At 37.3% G+C, this 23,015-nt stretch overlaps 1 long non-coding RNA gene across 3 annotated transcripts in view; it reads left to right on the top strand.

Moving 5' to 3' along the window:
* The first annotated feature begins 11,720 nt into the window (after positions 1–11,720).
* The window catches only part of LOC141583988 (uncharacterized), a 65,152-nt gene continuing 53,857 nt past the window's right edge, over positions 11,721–23,015 (top strand). For all 3 annotated transcript variants that reach the window (XR_012516826.1, XR_012516825.1, XR_012516824.1), the window contains exon 1: positions 11,721–11,937. This is a non-coding gene — a long non-coding RNA (uncharacterized LOC141583988). The remainder of the gene's footprint in view (positions 11,938–23,015) is intronic.

Raw genomic sequence — 23,015 nt, 5'->3', positions numbered from 1 at the left:
GTGAAGGTTATAGGGGTATTTGATATTTTTATTTATTTTAAATAATTTTGTTGATAGTCTTCATAAGTCTGTTTTTTTTTTTAAAGAAAAATTTAGTATGTGATCTTCTGCTCTGTTTCCGTGTGTTCTCATTGTTCAACATCCACTTATGAGTGAGAACATGTGGTGTTTGGTTTTCTGTTCTTGTGTCAGTTTGCTGAGAATGATGGCTTCCAGTTTCATCCATGTCCCTGCAAAGAACATAAACTCATCCTTTTATAATGGCTGCATGGTATTCCATAGTGTATATGTGCCATATTTTCTTTTTCAGTCTATCATTGATGGACATTTGAGTTGGTTCCAATTCTTTGTTATTCTCCTAATGCTGCCCCTCCCCTATACCTCCCACCCCATTTGTGAACAGAGGGTGTGGAGGGTATTGGGGAGGTGCAGCATTAGGAGAAACACATAATGTGGATGATGGGGTGATGGATGCAGCAAACCACCAACATGGCACATGTATACCTCTGTAACAAACCTGCATGATCTGAACATGTACCCCAGAAATTAAAGTATAATAAATAAATTTTACAAAATAAAAAACAAAAAAAATTTTAGTTGACACATAATAATTTTACAGTTGACACTTGGACAATATAGAATCAGAGGCACCACTATTCTACATAGTCAAAAAACTTCATATTTTTTTTTTAAAGACAGAATCTTGCTCTATTGCCCAGGCTTGAGTGGAGTGGAGGTCATCGCTCACTGCAGTTTTGAACTCCTGAACTCAAGTAATCCTCCCACCTCACTTTTCTTCCCAAGTAGCTGAGAATATAAGCGTGTGCCACCATCTCTGGCTAATTCTTTTTTTATTTTTTGTAAAGGCTGGGGTCTTTCTATGTTGCCCAGATTGCTTCGAACTTGTGGCCTCAACTGATTCTCCTGCCGCAGGCTCCCAAATTGCTGGGATTACAGGTGTGAGACACTGTGCCCAACTAAAATCTGCAAATAACTTGGATTCCTGTTTTAACTCTGAGTAGCCTACGATTGACCAGAAGCTTGACCAGAAGCATGAACAATTAATTAATATATGTTATGTTATATATATAACATACAGCATAAATACGTATATATGTACATACATGTATAAATACAGTATACATATACACTGTATTTACATAATAAAAGGTAGAGAAAATATGTTATTAAGCAATTATAAGGAAGATAAAATATATTTGCTACTCATTAAATGAAAGTGGATCATCATAAAGGTCTTCATCCTCATCGTCTTCACACTGAATAGGCTCAGGAGGAGAAGAAAGAGGAATGTGTTGATCTTGCTGTCTCAAGACTGGCAGAGGAAGAAGAAAATCCATGTATAAGTGGACCCACACAGTTCAAATCTATGTTGGTGAAAGGGTAATTACACATGTTTATGGGATAAAATGTGATGTTTTCAAATATGTATACATTGTCAAATTATTAAACTAATATTTTAAATTTTATTTTTAACTCAGGTTTTAATTAAGAAGATTTTTTTTTGTATCTGCACAGCAGTAACTTGTGTCTTGCATGTCTTATCCTTATAAAATATAATGCGTTTTATATATGTGTAATATGATGTGATTTATATAGAAATACATTTATATATGTATGTATAAAGACAGATATATCCATAATTTGTTCTGTAAGATTACAGAGAATACATGTTTAAGACATAAAATATAATGTCCATTGAAAAATAAAAGATAGATAATTAATAGGTGATATATAATAATTAAGCAGGCTAGTGGTAGTAATTATATTTTTTAAACCACATTGACAGTAAGGAGTAGAGCTATAGAATCACTTAATATATGCTATTTTTGAATGCTTTAAACTTAAATAATTTTATGACACAATTTATAGGTCATTTTAGTTTTAGAACCTTTGTTTTGTATTGATATAAATTTTTGTATATTACTTTCTATTAGTCTCAGTGTAAGAATAGGAAAAGATTTAAACTGTATCAACATATGAAATTTTATTAATTTTACAGGATTTGAAATATATTTTGAGTGTATGTACGTGCATACAAATATGTATATCTAAAATATAACTTCATGTCATTCGTATGCACATTTATATATTAAGGACATGTATTTTTGTGAGCTCATTTTACAAATTTTAACGTAAATATGGCTGAACTTTAAAAAGCATTAATTAAATTGATTTTTAATATGAGAATATAAAAACCAAACAAGGAACAGAGAACAAGGTAAAATTATTTAAGAATATTTGAGGAAAGAAATGGGAAGTACAGTGAAGGGGAATTCAGCAAATCTGTGACAAAATGTGTCAGGATTAATGTTACAATGTTTATGAAGTCAAAAATTACAGCTTTAGTTACCAGGATACTTAGTGAGCTGATTTATGTCATTCTCAGTGTAAGATTTACAGTGAGTTTTGAATGAGAATATATGTGACAAGGGACAATTTCATAAAAGAAAGAGCAAATCAGATTAATGGTGCATGGATTTAGCCATGAGACCCATTTGAGAGGCGAAGTCTATTTTTAGCCCAGTGTAATATATACATCTTATTTCTTCATATTGTCAATGTAAAAGATTCAAAGACCCTTAGATACTGTCCTATCACATAAGTAGTTTTCAAGTCTTTTCCACAGTTAGTCTCTTTAATATTTCAGAAATATTTTTACCATATGTAATCTGATTATTTCAGCTTGAAATGATATTAGTACGTAAGAGAAGAACTGCAAAATTTTTCTTTTCCTGGTAAGATCATATATTCTTCGGTAAATTTGAAAACATTTTTAATTTAGAATATTCTTATGCAGTCAGATCTGATTTTAATTTTTCAAATGTACTTGACATGTCTGCAACTCTCCATGTGATGGAACACTAAATAAAGACCTGATTTTAAATATCGCCTGTCAACTTTATCCATATATTAGGATAAAAGATAATTGATATATGTGGAACAATAAAAATAAGCCCCAATGCTCAATTATTTATTTGTTGCTGCTGTGCCATAAAGTCCAGACTATCTGTCATGTTTATGCATTTTAAATTCTACTTGCAGGAAAGAGTGCTTCTAATAACTCTGCCTTCACCATAAAATTAGGCTTTAGAAACATGATTTCAATATGTACTTACTTTTGATCCTACATAAGAAGATGTACTTTCTATATTCTAGGCTAAATATTTCCTGAGAAAAAAGTATCTAAAAGACTATATTTCTCAGCAACATTGAAGAAAAAAAACACTTCCAACAGTCATAGAATATTTTCATAGGGGTTTTTAGTTCCTTTTTTATATTAAATAAAAATTGACATGGGCTTTGGTGTATTTATATTTTAACTAGTGAAGATACTAAGATGGTTAAGAGAAGCACACAAGTAAAAATGACTGACGGGAAAGAAAGAGTGCATAATACATAAACATTAGGGTACCTTAGATCTAACTCTCCTGCTTGCATGTGATTTTTAATTAGAGATGTGGAGCACAGGAGTGCTACAGAGAAGAAGGTACTTTTTAATTTGTACATCCCTAGCAGCCGCTACTGACATCTCAAAATGTGTTACTGTCAGTCTACTTGCAGCATGCAAGGACATACGATTACTTAAGCTTATTTCGGTATGTTTTGAAACACAAAATACATTTTCCTGTGAAATATATAATAATGGCATTATAATGTTGAAAGTGACAAGTTTCTAAACACAGCAGCACAGTCTTATTTAATCTGTACTTAGTTTAACTATGAGACTAAATAATATTGTACAATCTGGCTAAGACTTATACAATTAATTCTATGGGAAGTGTTTTCAAGTTCTAATCTGACTTTTGAGAAACATATCTTCTCCTATGATTTGGTGGTGATATTTCTCGTTTTTAGTGGATGATCTGCAGGTTTGTATGTTTAAAGGGATTTAAAGTCAAAGTAAGTATTAATCGATCAGCTCAAAGACAACTCATTATGTCTCCTCCTGCTATTGTGTTTCTTATCAAGACAATGACACTTTCAGTTTGTATCATTGTATAACAATAAACCAAATCCATAGTTACAGATGAAGAAACGAAGAATGATTCAGTGATTTTCCTAGGATAACACAGGTAGTATGGTAAATCTGGAATCAGAGCCAGCTACGTGATCTGTGGGGTACTATGGAAAATAAAAATATGAGACCCCTTGTTCACAAATCAATTAAAAAAGACTTTTCCTTTCCTCCACATTCTCTCTTTTCAGCAGTGATGGTGGTTTTAATTTGCTATTTACTGCCATGCTCTTTGAGCTCAAGGATACTCATGGAGGTGAATGTCAACCCTTAAAAGGTGAAAGTTACAGGGAGTCCTGCCTTCAACGTTGCATAGGGCCTATGTTCAATCCGAACCATCCCTGTGCCTGTACCTAAAGTCCCACCTGAAGGAAAGGGTGGCAGCAGTGGGTAGGTGGGTGGAGCAGAGCAGGTATCAAGAGAACTCATCCAGGAGAGGTGGGAATGTGGACTGGGGGTGGGAGGCAGGATGTATTCAACCAGGCTATGAGCAGCTAATGCATACATAATCCATTGTCCTATCAGATTTCACTTCTAAAACAAATTCAAAGATATAATTAGTAAGAATTTGAAAACAATCCCTGCTGAACATTAAATTCAAGATTTGGGGCCTCTTTTGGTCTCTGAGAAAGTTATATGCACTTGAGGCCGGTCCTGTCCAGGACACTAAACCAGCTGATTTTACATCAGAATTTTATATCTTCTTTTATTTGAACTCCCTCTCTATGTTGAAGCTTATTTGTAGAGTGACCTTAAAAGTGTAAAGTTTGTATGGAAAGAGTCTGAGATTAGAGGTCCTAGGACCAAGAAGCTTGGACAAACCACTCATAGATTTTGGCTTTTGAATGTACTGCAACGGGATGCCCTGCATACCAAAGTACACGTACTTCACATTCTTGACATCAGCCACAGTTGACTCTCCTTAGCAGAACAGCTCCTGTACTCTGGATAACATACAACTCACTAGGCACAACATGTATAGTCCATCTGGGACTTCTTGACAATTACTTAAAGTGTCAGAAGTAGAAGTTAGCTTTTAGCTTCATGTTTGATCCCTTTCTTTTTTCACCATGAAGCCCTGGCCTCAGCCGACTTTGAACATTGAGCACTGGCTGGTTCATTATAACATTCTAGATCCAGAAATAGAAATACCATTTGACCCAGCAATACCATTACTGTGTATATGCCCAAAGGATTATAAATAATTCTATTGTAAAGACAGTTGCACACTGACATTTATTGAAGCACTGTTCACAATAGCAAAGACTTGGAACAACCCAAATGCCCATCAATGATAGACTGGATAAAGAAAATGTGGCATGTATATGCCATAGAATACTATGCAGCCATGAAAAAGGATGAATTCATGTCCTTTGCAGGGACGTGAATGAAACTGGAAACCATCATTCTCAGCAAACTGATGCAACAGAAAACCAAACACCGCATGTTCTCACTCACAAGTAGGTGTTGAACAATAAGAACACAAGGACACAGGAAGGGGAACATCACACACTGGGGCCTGGGGGATGGGGGCTAGGGAAGGAATAGTAGGGAGTTGGGGGATTGGGGAGGGGTAGAATTAGGAGAAATATCTAATGTATTTCACAGGGCAATGGATGCAGCAAACCACTACCATGACACATGTATACCTATGTAACCAACTTGCACGATCTGCACATATACCCCAGAACTTAAAGTATAATAAAAAATATTCTAGATCCACCAGGGGCCTCTTCAGTGTTGCAGCTTTTATATCTGTGTATATTATGGGACTTAGATGCAAATGTTTGTAAATATGATGGGATTTAGGAGCAAATTGGGAAAAGAAATATGAAAGGAGAATAATAGTCACATCAATCAAGAAATGAATCAATTATACTTTCTCAATAAGATCATTGATGAAGCTTATATTGCTATGTTGTTTCATCAGTTATCATTCAAATTCTTAAAGTTTTTAAGAAAGTGAGCTTGGTTCTATAAATAGAAACAACATTTATATTTTTTATAGCAAAATTTTTTGTTTTGACATATCAAGTGCCTACATATATTGTCAATTTGCTTACTGATAGTTTCTCAGCTACATAAGCAGTTTGTGTTCATCTTTGTTTTTATCATAAGTGTGACAGGCATTTTAATGGTAGTAGCTTGATCTAGAATGATAGTTATAGCTTATTCTCATCTCTCATAAACGCTCTAAATCTTTACACGTGAAGTAAGATAGTTGAGATTGACGGTGTTTTCCGCATTTGCTGAGATAGAATTTTCTAAATATTTTATGTGCTCATGTGAAAAGTTGTAGGACTGCAGTATTTATTTTGGAATGAATTAAGGGGTCAGCTCCATCTATGATTGATTTGGTTATTTCTTATTTAATAGAGTGAATAGGGAAGTGGTGTTGCTTTTTTTTTCATCTTTTACCTCGTAATTGCCCAATTGATCTACTTTAGTTGTATAAGAAAGAAAGCTCCATTTTGTATGTGTCATCATTCTCTTTGCAGATCCACCAAAAGTTATGAGGGTGCAAATGAAGAATAAATGATTCCCTCACTTCTTCAGACCTATTCAATGAGAATATTCAACAGTAGGGAACCAAGAATTCACATAAGTGATTCAATCCCTGCCAGATTTCTATGCAGTCAGGCCAAGTCTAAAATATCTTCTTCATTTAAATTGCTGGAGTACCTCTTCTTTTATTCTTTTTAAGATCATCATCACATCAATGTTTTCCTATATTATTCAGGTTTCATATCAAAGTCTCTTTTCCGGAAAAATTTTTCCTGCTAGCCTAGCTAAATTGGGTATCTTCCCTCCTTATTCCATCCTCATCAAAAGCTATTAACCTTCTTAACTTTCTTTGTTGTATTGACTTGAATTGTCTAACTTACTTATTTGTTAATGTGTTCATTGTATAAATCCCACTAAAAATTAAGCTGCCTCTGGGTCTGTCTCCATTGTTTATTGCTACTTTCCCACAAAAAGAATGAATTTGTCTCCTAGTAATTATTTTTAATGAATGAATGAATGAATGAATGAATGAGTTGTGTAGCTGTATTATGTTGTTGACAGCCACAAATAATTTTCAGCCTTCATGGAAAGCAACCTTGCTTCATTTGTTTCTCTACCTGGAAAACTATGTTATAAGGGTAGCATATTATTTCTATAATATCTTCTTTCTAAAATAGTATTCTACATTTAATGTCAAAATTTAAGGCCAAGTAAAATATGTCATTAAAAGAGAGATTGTTAGAAATAAATGGGAAATAGGCAAATATACTTAGAATTATTTTTATTTAGGAAATGATAAGATAAATACAGAATGAATAACTGATTTATTTAAAGACACAATGGTTCATGAAAGAACTAAGTCCATAAGTTTGATTTACTAATTCTTCAATCTAGCAGTGTGTCCAGAGCTTTCTGTTGTTTAATGAGAATTCCTAGTATTGGAAATCAAACTCAAATAAAGGGAATTTGCTTACTGCACAAGAAGAAGAGAACGAATTTCAATCCCTTTTTTTTCCCAGAGTTTAAACTTTGCACCTGTCATGTGTGCATTCTCTCCTTCTATCCATCTTTTATCTGTTCCTCTCAATGTAGTGATCTTTGTTTCTACAAATGAAAATAAGTTTATTTAATGGGGCTTGAGATAAGGCTCATGAATACTTCATTCTACAAGTTTCATATAAAATTTATATAAAAGGCATTGGCTAAATGCTTTTTGATTGATAATGTACCAGTTCTAAATTGAGTTATTTCTTTTTATCTAAAACTTCTGACACCCCTTTTGGGATTATTATGGAGTGTCTTGGTGATCTTTTCCAAACTGCATTTCAAATGGGAACGAGATTAGTATTGTTTGATATACATAATAATTCAAAAAAGTGAAACAAAATATCTTCAATAGCAGAGAAAAAATGTAAAACTAATTTTAGTTAATAAATATTCATTGATTTATGAAAAGTTTTATCATGGCTATTATTAGTAGCTGTCCATATTGTTATTGTAAAATAGCTTCTAGGACAGTCACCAGGTTCAAGTTTGTTCATAGCATTTGAGAAAAATAAATTATACAACATGAAATATCAATGTTGTTTTTTAATTTCTTGCTATACCAGACCTTTGTGCCAGTCCCTCTGCAAATACTGCCCTTCCCTTAAATAGAGTATCCAATAGTTTCTTAGAAAAAGAAATATCGATCAGTCCTTTAAGCTATATCCTTAACAAGAGGGAAGCAGTTTCTATAATGATCCACAGGAAGTCAATTCCAGTCATCATAGTTGATAAGAATTTTCTAAAGGTAGCAAATCAGAATTCTGGAAGAAAAGTAAAACAAAGCTTATGACTACTATAAAATTTCTACCTTTAGTGATTCTTAATGTGCGACCCTGCTCCCTTTTTCCTTTACCACATCCATATGGCATTGATAGGAATCTCTACATAGCCAAGTTTCAGAATAAAAAAAAAAAATCCCAATCCATAGAAATGAAGTTCCCTCACTCTAGTTGAAGCCTAGTCCTTAAGTCTTTATTTCCTGAATAATTTCCTGGATAATCTGCAATGGACAAATCTAGTCTTTGTGGGAAAATCTCAACTCTCATCTACATGGCTGTTGTCAGGGCTTCTGAAAGCATATTCAGAGCCCATGTCTGAATTTGGAAAAGACATCTCCTGCAGGAAGATAGAAAACGATGGCTCTCAGAGGATCATATCTACAGAGTTTATAGCTCAGTGAGTAGTTTCCACTTCTGTGCAAAAAAAAAAAAAAAACAAAAACAAAACAAACAAAAAAAAAAACAAAAAAAAAAAAAAACAAAAAAAACGCTCAAAAGATCTTCCTTTCTTCTTCCTCTGGTGAGAACTACTCCTGTGCCAGGCTGGATTCAGTCTCTATCCAACCCCAGAGGGGCTGCTTTTGTCACAGTGGGCAAATTGCTTGGCTGTGCATAGCAGCATGAGTATGGCTTTACAGGAGATATCAGAGAAAGATAGTTTAATATTAGTATATTTCAACATTAGCATATTTTTCTAAGATCTAAATAAATTTCATCAGAAATAACACCGATGCCCTCCAAGCGTACCATATCATTCTGAGCCATGGCGTACTTTGCCAACCTTATAGGAGAGTTGCTTTCATCAACTATCCTATGATAGAGGTGAACAGCGAATCGACTGGAACCCCTGTTGTTTTAAGGGTCTATATTCCAGATCTGTCAGGACCCACAGCTGAACAAGTAATGCCAAACTCTGCAAGAATAAGCCATGACTTAATGACATAGGACACTTAAAATTTTTCTTGAGAAAAACAAACAAAACATTAATCTAAGTGAAGCCTATCTAGGGACATAAATTTGCTACAACAAACAGTAAATTTGCCCTGGTAAATATAACACTTAAATGTTTGATCCATAAGTTATTATTTTTAGTTGCTTCCCTGCATTCAGGCTTGCCTAACTCACAAGATTCTGTGGAGTGATTTATCTTTCACTGTCCAAAGGAAAATGGTACAAAAATAAATTCAAGTTATAACGCTTAGTTAACAGAGATTCCTTTTTCACTTTTAAATGATAGTTTCCTAACCAAAAAACAATAATAGCAACTTAGGCTCAGTCTCCAACTGCGGAAATCCCTATATTGTCAGAGAAAATCTTCATCAGCAACATAAAAAAAAAAAAAAAATGTAGCAATGAATTAATTAAGTTCCAAAGTGATCTTGAGAGTAAAACAGATCTACTCTCTCTTCTTTCTCTATTTTTCCCTCCTTCTATTGCCATTAGCTATGGAATATTCCTTTAAAATTTTCTCACTTCTCATAAATGTGCACCTAAGGAAAATCACCCAAGATAAGTTTGAATTCCATGAGAAGATGAGGGCTAAACAAGAAGTAAGAGGCTTATTCCGAGATAAGGATTAGGTTATTTCAGTGTTTACAATGTAGCCCATCTGCGGTTTATAGCTGATCTTTGTGTTGAAGCGAAGGTGATTGGGCAACAGTGGAGCAGAAGTGATTTCTTTCACCATGTAAATTACCCACCAACACTTTAGCAATAAGCCCAATTTTCCCTTAATTTCATTTTGATTGATCCGAATGTAAAAGTATACCCGCTTTTCTAGTACTTTACATACTAATTTGTGCTATATGAAACTTAATGCAAAAATCTATTTAGGAAATTTGAATTTTCCTATAATGTAACAATTTTCTTTTCTTTAAATGTATAAATTCTGCTAACTACAATGTTATTTAGAATTTAATACTTTCAGCCATTATTCAGACAGCATAAACAATTGGCTAGTTCTGTATTATGAATAGCTAGAGGAGGTCAGGGTGCTAGTACTTAAATCTATACTTCAATAATTATAATGGGAGCATCACCTCTATTCATGTATCAGTAGAGAAGGAAAACATAAAAAAAGCTGACACTTGATTATTGAGCCAATATTGTCACTCGGATCCATTAAACATTACTAACCTGCTTTTGCACAGAGAAGGCACTAGCTTATTTTCAATTATATTTACAATGCGAAATGAATCATTATTTATTAAGTATAAAGCAATAGTAAAAAAGTGGCACCAAATCATAAGACCAATCACTGATGATGTGCCAGTATCAGCAAGTTCCAAATCAATTTTGATGAACTCTTACTGATTTGTTTGTTACAGTTATTATCCCACTTTTCTTATATATAGATCAATGATAATGTTATTTTTAATCTGCATAATGAAAAAATTACAGAAATAGAGTATATTTTCTTGTATATTAGCTACATTTGCTTCCTTTGTATATTTTTCAGTATCTGAGATGAGCTCATTTATTGATTGTACATTTGATCATATTCCTTTTTACCAATTAGAATGTAAACTAACAGGTTACTCTTTGGTTTATCAAAGTGTCTCTAGCCTCACATGCAACTCTGAAAAATACTAGACACCTCATAATGTTTTTTGAATGAAACAATGTATCCATGAAGTATACTATACATTGGACCTTGTTCATTAAATAAACAATTTGTACCTCAGAGGTAAAGAAATTTATAAAGCATAAAATATTGCGTTATCTTAAATATGCATGGAGAATAAAATCAGACACATATGTGCTTGGTTTTCCAACTATTCTAAGACTTATTTTACTTGAATTAGAGTTAAGATTTCTGAATTAAGAATCAATAGAGCTCAGAAAATTGTCTGATTAGCTAGTATTAGCTCTGAATTAAGAAAATGCAAACAGGATTTTTTTTTATTTTATAGATTTAGGGAGTACAAGTGCAGTTTTGTTATGTGTATACATTACATTGTGGTTTAGTCTGGGCTATTAGTGTAAGCATCAGCTGAACAGCATGTATCGTACCCGTTAATTTCTCATCCCTTATGGGCAGCAATAGTCGCCATTTTGTGATCTGTTGCAGTTTGCACAAGTTAAGTTTCAGTTCCTGTTTTCCTGCTGATAAGTTTCAGTTTAATGTTTCCTGTTGACAAGTTTCAGTCTTTGTTTCCTCGCTGATAAGTTTCAGTAATGTTTCAGTTTCTGTTTCTCCGCTGAATGTTTCAGTTTCTGTTTCCTGCTGGCAAGTTTCAGTTTTTGAAACTTACGAAGGCCAGAATTTCCCAACTGCAAGCTTCCTTTGGCCCGCCTCTCTGCCTGAGCCTATTTAAGCTGTGAGCTTAGCAACAATAAACGAGACTTGATCAGACTCCTGTCTTGTCTCCATTCTTCCCATCTCCTGCCCATCCATCCCCACTCCCTCCCTTCGAGCTCCTGTTGTCCTGCAGGTCGGGACAGTCTGGCGCCCAATGTGGGGCTCGAAGTAAGAGGGACACAGTGAGGGACATTGTCGAAGCTGGCCGGATTGAAGGAAGAAATCCAGAGAGGAGTCACCGTGGGAACCTGCTGCGGCCTTGATCTCTGGTAAGTGGACGACGATATTATGGGTCAGGAAATTAGTCAGCATGAGTTGTTTGTAGAAGAACTCAGCAAAGTATTAAAGGCGCGAGGAGTAAAGGTGAAAGTAAACTGGTTAATTAAATATTTTGATTATATTAAGGACATTTGTCCCTGGTTCCCTCAAGAAGGAACCATAGATCAAAGATGTTGGAAAAGAGTAGGGGATGCCCTAAAAGATTATTATGATGCTTTTGGGCTTCAAAAGGTCCCTGTAATTGCTTTCTCATACTGGAATCTAATAAATGAGATCATTACCCGAAAACATGACGATCCAGTTATTGCTAATCTCATAACCCAGGGGGAAACTTGCCTGAGAGACTCATGTAAAAATTTGTCCGATAAAAGCCCCCCCTTTAAAGAAAATTCGTTAGTTTTCGAAAAACCAGAACCCAAAGAGGGCAAGGAGAAAAAGTCAGGGGAAGCTGACTTAATGTCATTTAATAGCAACTCTGGTAAAGAGGAACAGAAACCCGCGGAGAGCGGTGGGCCTGTGTGTTCCCTAGAGAAATTTACTGAACGTGTAGCCGCAGGCCTTAAACAAAAATTAGCTAACCCAAAATATTGAAAGAGGATTGTATGGCTAGCCAGTCGAGCCAATAATTCAGAGGACGAAGGCATCGATGAGGGTATTGATTGGGATGATCTTGAGGATGAAGCGGCTCGATACCAAAATTCTGATTGGCCGCCTGCCTCATTTCGGCCATCTCCGTATGTGCCTCAGCCTTCAGCTCCACCTATGGCTTTCCCCGCCATTGATCCTCAAAAAGAAATCCAATCTAAAATAGAATATCTTAAAACTCAAATAAAGCTTGAAATTGAACATCAGGAACTTATTGAGCAATTAGAAAAAATCAAACTAGGAAAGGTAAAAGGGGATGCTTGCTTGCCCGTTACCCCTCCACCTTGTACCGGAGCCATACCTAGGCAGCGCCCTGTAGCCATGGTGCCCTCCGGTACTGACCCTTTCATGTCCACTGCTTTTCCGGTCACTGAAACCATGGACCAACAAAATAACGCCTGGTGGCATCATAATGGATTTGACTTTAAGGTCATAAAAGAGTTAAAAACAGCGGTGGCACAATATGGTTCAACTGCCCCCTATACTACTGCCATTACAGAGTCTGTGGCCGAAAATTGGCTGACCCCCAGGGACTGGCAGACTTTAGCGCGAGCCACACTCTCCGGTGGGGATTATTTATTATGGAAGTCAGAATATCATGAGTGTTGCAAAGAGACTGCTCACCGCAATGCTCAAGCTAATAATAATTGGCCCTTTGATATGCTAGCCAGCAAAGGCAATTTTGCCTCCAGTGACATGCAAATGCAATATGATGCTGGCCTGTATGCCCAAATACAGGCCGTGGGTATGAAGGCTTGGCGAAAGCGCCCCACAAAAGGGGATGTCGGCTCCTCTCTAACTACCATAAAACAAGGCCCCAATGAACCTTTCTCTGAGTTTGTTCATCGCCTTCTTACGGCAGCGGGCAGAATTTTCAGCAGTGCTGAAACTGGAACTGACTTTGTTAAACAACTTGCATTTGAAAATGCTAATGCTACTTGCCAAGCCGCCATATGTCCGTATAAGATAAAGACAGATCTTTCCGGCTACATCTGCCTTTGTTCTGATATAGGTGCCGCCTATCAGCAGGGCTTAGCAATGGCTGCTGCTTTACAAGGCTATACAGTCAAACAATTTTTAACTCATCAAATAAAAGGAAAATGTTTTCAGTGCAGAAATGTGTGACACTTTGCCAGGGATTGCGGGGCAGCAAGAAACCCTCCCCCTAAGGCTCCTGGCCTTTGCCCTCTATGTAAACGTGGCAATCACTGGGCAAACGAATGCAAATCAAAAAGGGACGCCCAGGGACAACCGCTTCTTCCATAGTCGGGAAACAGGCACAGGGGCCAGCCCCAGGCCCCGAACCAGAAACAAATTTTTGGGGCAGTCAGTTTTTTCCCGCAGGACCATCAAACTCCCAGCAACAATCCGTTTCTACCCTCTACAGAGCCACAAAGGGAAGCGCAGGACTGGACCTCTGTTCCTCCACCCACACAGTATTAACACCTGAAATGGGGGTCCAGGCCTTGCCTACTGGTATTTTTGGACCACTGCCAGATGGCACATGTGGAATTGTTCTGGGACGTAGTAGCCTAACCATGCAGGGCTTGCAGGTTCTTCCTGGATTAATAGATAGTGACTATTCTGGGGAAATTAAGGTTATGGTTACTTCTCCCAAGGTCATTAGTACCATTTCCCCTGGACAAAGGTTCTTTCAATTGTTATTACTACCTATGGTAAAAACCAATAATCCTGCAAAAAAATGCCAGCGAGTGGATGCAGGCTTTGGCTCCACAGATGTTTACTGGGCTCATTCTATATCTCATAATAAACCTATGATGACCTTGTGGCTAGATGAAAAATGATTTGAGGGACTTGTAGATACTGGAGCAGATGTTAACATTATATGCAAATCTCAGTGGCCTCCCAGTTGGCCCAGTACCCCCACACTTACCAGCCTTACCGGCATTGGACAGTCTAGAAATCCAGAGAAGAGCTCTAAATTATTAGTCTGGAGGGATGAGCAAGGCCACACAGGAAACATTCAGCCTTATATTCTGGAAGGCCTTCCCTTTAACCTCTGGGGCAGAGATCTTCTCACCCAGTTGGGGATTGTAATTGGTAGCCCTAATGACATTGTCACTGCTCAAATGCTTAACAAAGGGTATGTCCCAGGAACTGGGCTTGGAAAAAATAACAATGGGCTTCTACAGCCTTTACAGCCTAGTGGAAAAAAAGATCGTACTGGCCTAGGGTATTTTCCCTAGGGGCCTCGGTCTTTCTGTAGCCCACACTGAAAAAATCACGTGGCTGTCGGATCAGCCCATGTGGGTTGACCAATGGCCCCTCTCAAAGGAAAAACTAGCCGCTGCACAGCAGTTGGTACAGGAACAGCTGCTGGCTGGACATATTGAACCTAGTAATTCTCCCTGGAATACGCCAATTTTTGTTGTAAAAAAGAAGTCAGGAAAATGGCGGTTGCTACAAGATTTAAGGGAAGTAAACAAATCCATGGTCCTTATGGGAGCTTTACAACCCGGCCTCCCTTCCCCTGTAGCCATACCTCTGGGATTCTACAAAGTTATTGTAGACTTAAAAGACTGTTTCTTTACTATCCCTCTCCATCCAGAGGATTGTAAGCGTTTCGCTTTCAGCCTTCCCACAATTAACTTTAAAGAGCCTGTGAAGAGATATCAATGGAAGGTTTTGCCTCAGGGCATGGCCAATAGTCCCACCTTATGTCAGTCATATGTGGCCATTGCCATTGCTGAAGTTAGAAAAGATTGGAAGGATGTATACATAATCCATTATATGGATGATATACTTTTAGCAGCAGCAAAAGAGGAGGTGATCTTGTCTTGTTTCAAAAGTCTACAAACTGCCCTTACTGCTAGTGGATTAGTCATCGCCCCAGAGAAGGTGCAACTTACTGATCCCTACACCTACCTAGGATTTCAGTTAAGTGGAACTCGCCTATAGACTCAAAAGGTGCAACTCAGGCTAGACTGTTTAAAAACCCTCAATGATTTTCAAAAATTATTAGGAGACATAAATTGGCTGTTACCTTATCTAAAATTATGCAAAGTTGATCTCAAGCCCCTATACGATATATTGGTAGGGGATCCCAGTCCTGCTTCTTTAAGACAACTCACCCTTGAAGCAAAATCAGCTATCAATTTAGTTAACCAAGCTATCAATAACCAAACCATCACCTTTTTTTGATATTGACAAACCACTCCAATTTATTATATGTCATACCTCATTATCTCCCACAGCTGTGTTCTGGCAAACTGCTCCACTTATGTGGATCCATCTTCCTAATATGCCCACTAAAGTCATTGAACCTTACTACCTTGTGGTAGCCAGTCTAATTACCAAATGAAGAACCCTAGGCAAGGAATATTTCGGACAGGAACCTAACAACATTGTCCAACCTTATACCAAACAGCAGATCCATTGGCTCATGCAAAATACTGAAGCATGGCCCATTGCACTTGCCTCATATACTGGCAACCTCGATAATCATTATCCTCCCAATAAGCTTCTAGATTTTGCCAACAGACATGATTTTGTTTTTCCTAAAAATACCAGACTTCATCCCCTTCCAAATGGAATTACCATTTTCACTGACGGGTCATCCACAGGGCTTGCAGCCTTTGTTACCCCAAACCAAACTATCAGCTTTCAATCCCAATCTTCGTCTGCCCAATTAGCAGAGCTACATGCAGTTATAGCTGCATTTTCCATGTTTCCCAATGATCCTCTCAATGTTTATACAGACAGTGCATACATTGCTACCTCTGTCCCAAAGTTAGAAACAGCCCCATTCATAAAACACACCTCAACCACCGCAAAACTATTTTCTCAACTACAAAAGCTATTAATTTCCAGAACACAACCTTTTTACAGTGGGCATTTATGTGCTCATTCAGGCTTACCCAGTCCATTAGCCTCTGGAAATGCCAAGGCAGACCTAGCCACCCGTGTTATGTTAGTTCAACTCCCTAACACCCCTCTAGCTCAAGCACAACATTCGCACAACTTGTATCATCTTAATGCTCAATCCTTAAGACTACTCCATCACATAACTAGAGAACAAGCCTGACAAATAGTAAAGTCCTGCACACAATGTGCACCTCACTTACCGGTCCCACATCTTGGAGTTAACCCTCGAGGCCTCCTACCTAATGCCCTTTGGCAAATGGATGTCACCTACATCCCAGAATTTGGAAATCTTAAATATGTTCATGTCTGTATTGATACTTCTGGTGGATATATCTTTGCCACTTTACAAACCGGAGAAGCCACAAAACATGTTATTGCTCATCTTTTAACTGCCTTTGCATCCCTGGGGTGTCCACATAAAATCAAAACTGACAACGGACCTGGTTATGTCAGTACAGCCTTCACTCAATTCTGTACTCAGCTAAACATTCAACATGTTACAGGCATCACGTACAACCCCCAGGGACAAGGCATAGTAGAAAGAGCTCATCTCACGATAAAAACCACTCTAAATAAAATAAAAAAGGGGGAATGGTACCCCCATAAGGGATCACCAAAAAACCTTTTATCACACTCCTTATTTATTTTAAATTTTTTAACACTGGATCAAGAAGGACACTCTGCTGCCGATTGACACTGACATTCTGAATCCAAAAGCCATTATGCATCGGTAATGTGGAAAGATCCCATGATGGGCGCATGGCATGGCCCGGACCTGGTCCTGATTTGGCGTCGAGGATCGGTGTGCATTTATGCCAAGGAAGCCGATTCGGCCAGGTGGCTTCCCGAGAGACTTGTAAAGCAAGTAGATACCAAAAAATCCGAAAAACCAACTCCACCCAGGGATGACACCGAGCCCTGAGGGTCTTCTATCTTTTTCCTTTTTAGGAGTAAACAACATGGTATTATTTATCCTGATTGCTTTCCCTCCTTGTCTTACTGTCTATCGGTCCTGTTATACTCAGCAAACTCATGAGCTTCTCAAGATCACAAGTTGAGGCCATAAAGATGCAGCCCATTCAGGTCCATTACCACAGGCTGGAGATGGCAGACCTAGAGATGGAGCTTGATACCTTTCCTCTCAGGTCACCCAGTGAGCTGAACTGGTTAGCCAATGACGGGCAACTGAGGAGAATGAGTAAGGACACTCTGCCTAAGATAGGGAGGAAAACGTTTTTCCCCTCCCCATGACGGATAAGGAGTCAATGTTCTCTCATGTGGAGTCCTCTGACCTAAGACAGGCACGGTTCCGGTGGGCATAACTACCCCTCAGCCTAATTTCTAAATAAAATTATAAAGGGGGACCTGTGGGAGGCAATAGCCGCCATTTTGTGATGTGCTGCGGTTTGCACAAGTTAAGTTTCAGTTCCTGTTTTCCTGCTGATAAGTTTCAGTTTAATGCTTCCTGCCCACAAGTTTCAGTTTAATGCTTCCTGCCAACAAGTTTCAGTTTAATGTTTCCTGTTGACAAGTTTCAGTCTTTGTTTCCTCGCTGATAAGTTTCAGTAATGTTTCAGTTTCTGTTTCTCTGCTGAATGTTTCAGTTTCTGTTTCCTGCTGGTAAGTTTCAGTTTTGAAACTTACGAAGGCCAGAGTTTCCCAAATGCAAGCTTCCTTTGCCCCGCCTCTCTGCCTGAGCCTATTTAAGCTGTGAGCTAAGCAACAATAAACAAGACTTGATCAGACTCCTGTCTTGTCTCCATTCTTCGCGTCTCCTGCCCATCCATCCCCACTCCCTCCCTTTGAGCTCCTGTTGTTGTCCTGCAGGTCGGGACAATCCATCACTCTCCTCCCATCTTCCCACATTTTTGAGTCTCCAATATCTATTACTCCATTCTGTCCATGTGTACACATTATTTAGTTCCTGCTTATAATGAGAATAACTGTCTTTCTCTTTCTGAGTTATTCTACTTAGGATAATGGCCTCCAGTCCATCCATGTTGCTGAAAGGCATGATTTTCTTTTTTTATGGCTGAGTAGTACTCCATGGTGTGTGTGTATGTGTGTGTGTGTGTGTGTGTGTGTGTGTGTGTGTGTTCATATATATGCCACATTTTCTGTATGTAGTCATCCATTCATGAACACTTCGGCTGATTCTCTATCTTTGCTATTGGGAATAGTGTTGCGATAAATGTGTAAGTGCAGGTGTCTTTTTTATGTTATTTATTTTCTTTTGGGTATGTAAATATTAGTGAGATTGCCGGATAAAATCCCAGATGGCAGTTTTATTTTTAATTCTTTGAGAAATCTCTATTATGTTTTCCATAGGAGTTGTACTAATACACATTCCCTCCAACTTTATATAAGCATTCCCTTTTCCTGCAACCTCACCAAAATCTATTATTTTTTGACTTTTTAATAATATCCTTTCTGACTGGTGTAAGATGGTATCTCACTGTATGTTCATTTGCATTTCTCTGATGATTAGTGGTGTTGAATATTTTTCATGTGTTTTTTGGCCATTTGAAAAATGTCTGTTAATGTATTTTGCCCACTTTTTAGTGAATTTTTTTTGTTTGTTTTTGAATTGGTTGAGATCCTTGTAGATTCTGGTTATTATTCCTTTGTCAGATGCATCCTTCACAGCTATATTCTCCCATTCTGCAGGTTGTCTGCTCATTTGGTTGATTATTACCTTTCGCTGTGCAGAGGCTTTTTTGTTTAATTAAATCCCACCTGTCTATTTTTGTTTCATTTTATTTGCTTTTGAGGTCTTAGTCCTGAATTATTTTTCTAAGCCAATGTTCAGAAGAGGATTTTGCAAGGTTTTCTTTCAGAATTTTCATAGCGAGGAATAAAAGTTTAAAATAAACTAAGCAATGTTTAGTTTAAATAATGCTTTAAGAGACTTAATGATAAAAATATTTCTAGTTTGAAATGGTTAAATCTCATCAAATGTAATGACTTTAAACCCCCTTTAAGCCGGGCGTGGTGGCTCAAGCCTGTAATCCCAGCACTTTGGGAGGCTGAGGCGGGTGGATCACAAGGTCGAGATATCGAGACCAGCCTGGTCAACATGGTGAAACCCCGCCTCTACTAAAAATACAAAAATTATCTGGGCATGGTGGCGTGTGCCTGTAATCCCAGCTACTCAGGAGGCTGAGGCAGGAGAATTGCCTGAACCCAGGAGGCGGAGGTTGTGGTGAGCCGAGATCGCGCCATTGCACTCCAACCTGGGTAATGAGCGAAACTCTGTCTCAAAAACAAAAAACAAAAAACAAAAAACAAAAAACAAAAAACAACAACAACAACAAAAAACCCTTTAAAAATGACTACAAATTTATTCCATTATTAAAATAATAAAAACAAATCCACTTTTGAGAGGCCTTATTTAGTATAAATTCATTTCAAACATGGGTCATTTAGTTAAACCACAGTTAGCTAACATACTGCCAACTAACTAACTCTCCCATCAGCAATTGTTTGTACATGTATGTTCTTTCACATAATACTTTCTTAACTGTAAATATTGGTCATTCTATTTTCGAAATCTATAACACAGCTAAAGAAGTTTCATGCTACCTTTATAGTGCCATGAAAACAATGAAATAAATTTTAATGTATGGAATTATCCTGTGTTCTCATGCCTCATTCATCATTCATTGTCCATGCATTTGTTGAAAGCCTGAACTAAGTCATACACTGAAAGGCTTGCTATGAATAATACAAATAATAACTATTTCCTGTAATATGACCCCAAATCATACATATTGTATTGATGATTAAACTAAAACACTTAGTATACTCACAAATAAGGAGAGCATACATATTCACAATATACTGAGTCTCCTGATGTTTGAAATACAGATTAACTTAAAGTATTTTTAAATATATTTTATGACATATATAAGGGTATAATATAATATTTTAATGTACATATACATAATTAAATGATTAGTTAAGCTGATTAATATATTCACTATCTGTTACCTTTTTAAATAATAAGAGCACCTAAAATATAATCTCTTCACAAATTTTAAGCATTATTAACTAACTTTCTTATGCTGTACATTACATCTCTAGACTTATTCATTCTATGTATAAACAACATTTTGTCCCCCAACCTCACTCTTCCCGTTCCCAATCCCTCCTACCCACCTATTCATTGCCTTTGGTATCCACCTTTCTGCTCTTTGTTTCTAGTATGGTGACCCTGCCATTTGTGACAACATGGATGTGTTTGGAGGACATGAAGCCAAGTGAAATAAGCAAGACACAGAAAGAGAAAAGTTGCATGGTCTCTTTAATATGTGAAACTTAAAAAAAAAAAAAAAAAAAAAAAAAAAAACAACTCTGAATACTTTGGATTAAACTGGCCAGTAAAATAATTTCTATAATCTTAAAATAGCTAACTTTATAGAAAAACCTACATTAAAGTGTTAGGTAGATTTTCATTATTCATTAGCTCTTCCTCAATTAACAAATATTTATTTCATATTTAGAAAAACATAGCTCTCAACTCGGTATAGATTAATGTCAGTTATAATTACTGAACTGAGTTTAAATAAGAATTCTCTCTTTTTGAGGTTTATGAGTTGCAAAGGATTACTAAAAGGTATTCTAACATTGATGTCACTGGACATATTTATAAATAGGATTCTCAGGAGATGCAGTTTGTATGTGACACTTTCTGGGTAACGAAGATATCCATGTTATTTCCCAAGGTCATGTCTACTCTCTTTGCCTGGCAGGCACATTTGTAATATACCATAACTCTAAAAAAGTGCTGGATCAAGAATTTGCCAGGTCACAATTTCATCATCGAAAGTCAATGGCTGCTGTCTAAAGATTTGCAACTACAGCAGAGACATTGAAATTTGTTACAGATGTCTAACAGTTCCCATTCCAACTTCTGCCATATGAAAGGATTAATGCTGTGCCATTTAAAAGAAATGTTTTATCTTGCATTAACTTTCTCGATGATTAGTGGAGCTTTAATCAAGCAGGATAGAAAGACCAGCTATTCAAACTACTGAATACTGAAAAGGTCACAGTATTGCAGCATACTCTTGTAATTTACTGTCTCCTATTACATACTTTGAAAATGATCACACTCCCTTCACAAAGGCAAAACACTAACTATTTGACAAAGTCACCATACTCACTGAATCCAGCTCTAATTTAGGTCAAAGCTAATAGCATTATGTAGCTTGTATGAAAGCATTACTCTGAAGAATATAGCATAGTAGAACTAAATCCTACCAAATTCACTTTACAATTATTTTTATCATTAGGAATGTTAAAAAAAAATCATCCTTTCTTTCTCTCTTTCTTTCTTTTTTCTTTCTTTTCTTTTCTTTCTTTCTTTCTTTCCTTCCTTCCTTCCTTCCTTCCTTCCTTCCTTCCTTCCTTTCTTTTCTTTCTCTTCCCTGAACTCTTTCTTTTTCTGAAACAGGATCTTGCTCTGTTGCCCAGGTGGGAGTACAGTGGTGTGATCACTGCAGCCTTGGCCTTCTGGGGTCAGGTAATTCCCTCATAGTTCAGCCTGGGACTACAGGCACCCGCCACTGTGCCTGGATAATTTTTGTATTTTTTGTAGAGAGGGGGTTTTGCCATTATACTCATGTTGGTCTCAAACACCTGGACTCCAGCAATCCACCTGGCTTGGCCTCCCAATGCCCTGTGATCACAGATGTGAGCCACTGTGCTCAGCTCTTCTTTTTTCACTTTCAAGTTCAGGGGTACATATGCATGTTTGTTATATTAGTGAACCCGTCATGGGGGTTTGTTGTACAGATTATTTCATAATCCAAGTATTAAGCCCAGTACCCATTAGTTATTTTTTCTGATCCTCTCCCTCCTCCCACCCTTCACTTTCCAATAGGCCTCAGTATGAGCCAGAAAGCTTATTACTGGATATATACACAAAAGGACATAAATTGTTCTACCACAAAGATATATGTATACATGAAATCAGTCTAAATGGTAGACTGGATAAAGAAAATGTGGTACATATACACCATGGAATACTACACAGCCATAAAGAATAATGGGATTGTGTCCTTTGCAAGAATATATATGAAGCTGGAGGCCATTATTCTTAGCAAAATAACACAGGAACAGAAAACCAGATACCATATGTTCTCACTTACAAGTTGGAGCTAAATGATAAGAGCACATGGATATATAGAGGAGAACAAGTTTTTTTTTCCTTCCCTCCTTCCTTCCTTCTTTTTATTTCCTTCCTTCCATCCTTCCTTTCTTCCTTTCTTCCTTCCTCCCTCCCTCCCTTCCTCCCTCCCCACCTCCCTTCCTCCCTCCCCACCTCCCTTCCTCCCTCCCTTCCTCCTTTCCTCCCTACCCACCTTCCTTCCTCCCTTCTTTCCTTCCTTTCTCTCTCCCTTTCCTCCCTTCCTCCCTCCCTCCTTGCCTCCCTCCCACCCTTCCTTCTTTCCTTCTCTCCTTCCTTCCCTTCTTCCCTTTTGCTTCCGTTTTTTGTTTATAATGATGATGTGTTTTGTTAAAATATTTTTGGACA

The sequence above is a fragment of the Saimiri boliviensis genome, chromosome 3, assembly GCF_048565385.1.
Source record: "Saimiri boliviensis isolate mSaiBol1 chromosome 3, mSaiBol1.pri, whole genome shotgun sequence".
Classification (NCBI taxonomy): Eukaryota; Metazoa; Chordata; class Mammalia; order Primates; family Cebidae; genus Saimiri; species Saimiri boliviensis.
This window is presented reverse-complemented; position numbering and strand designations above follow the sequence as displayed.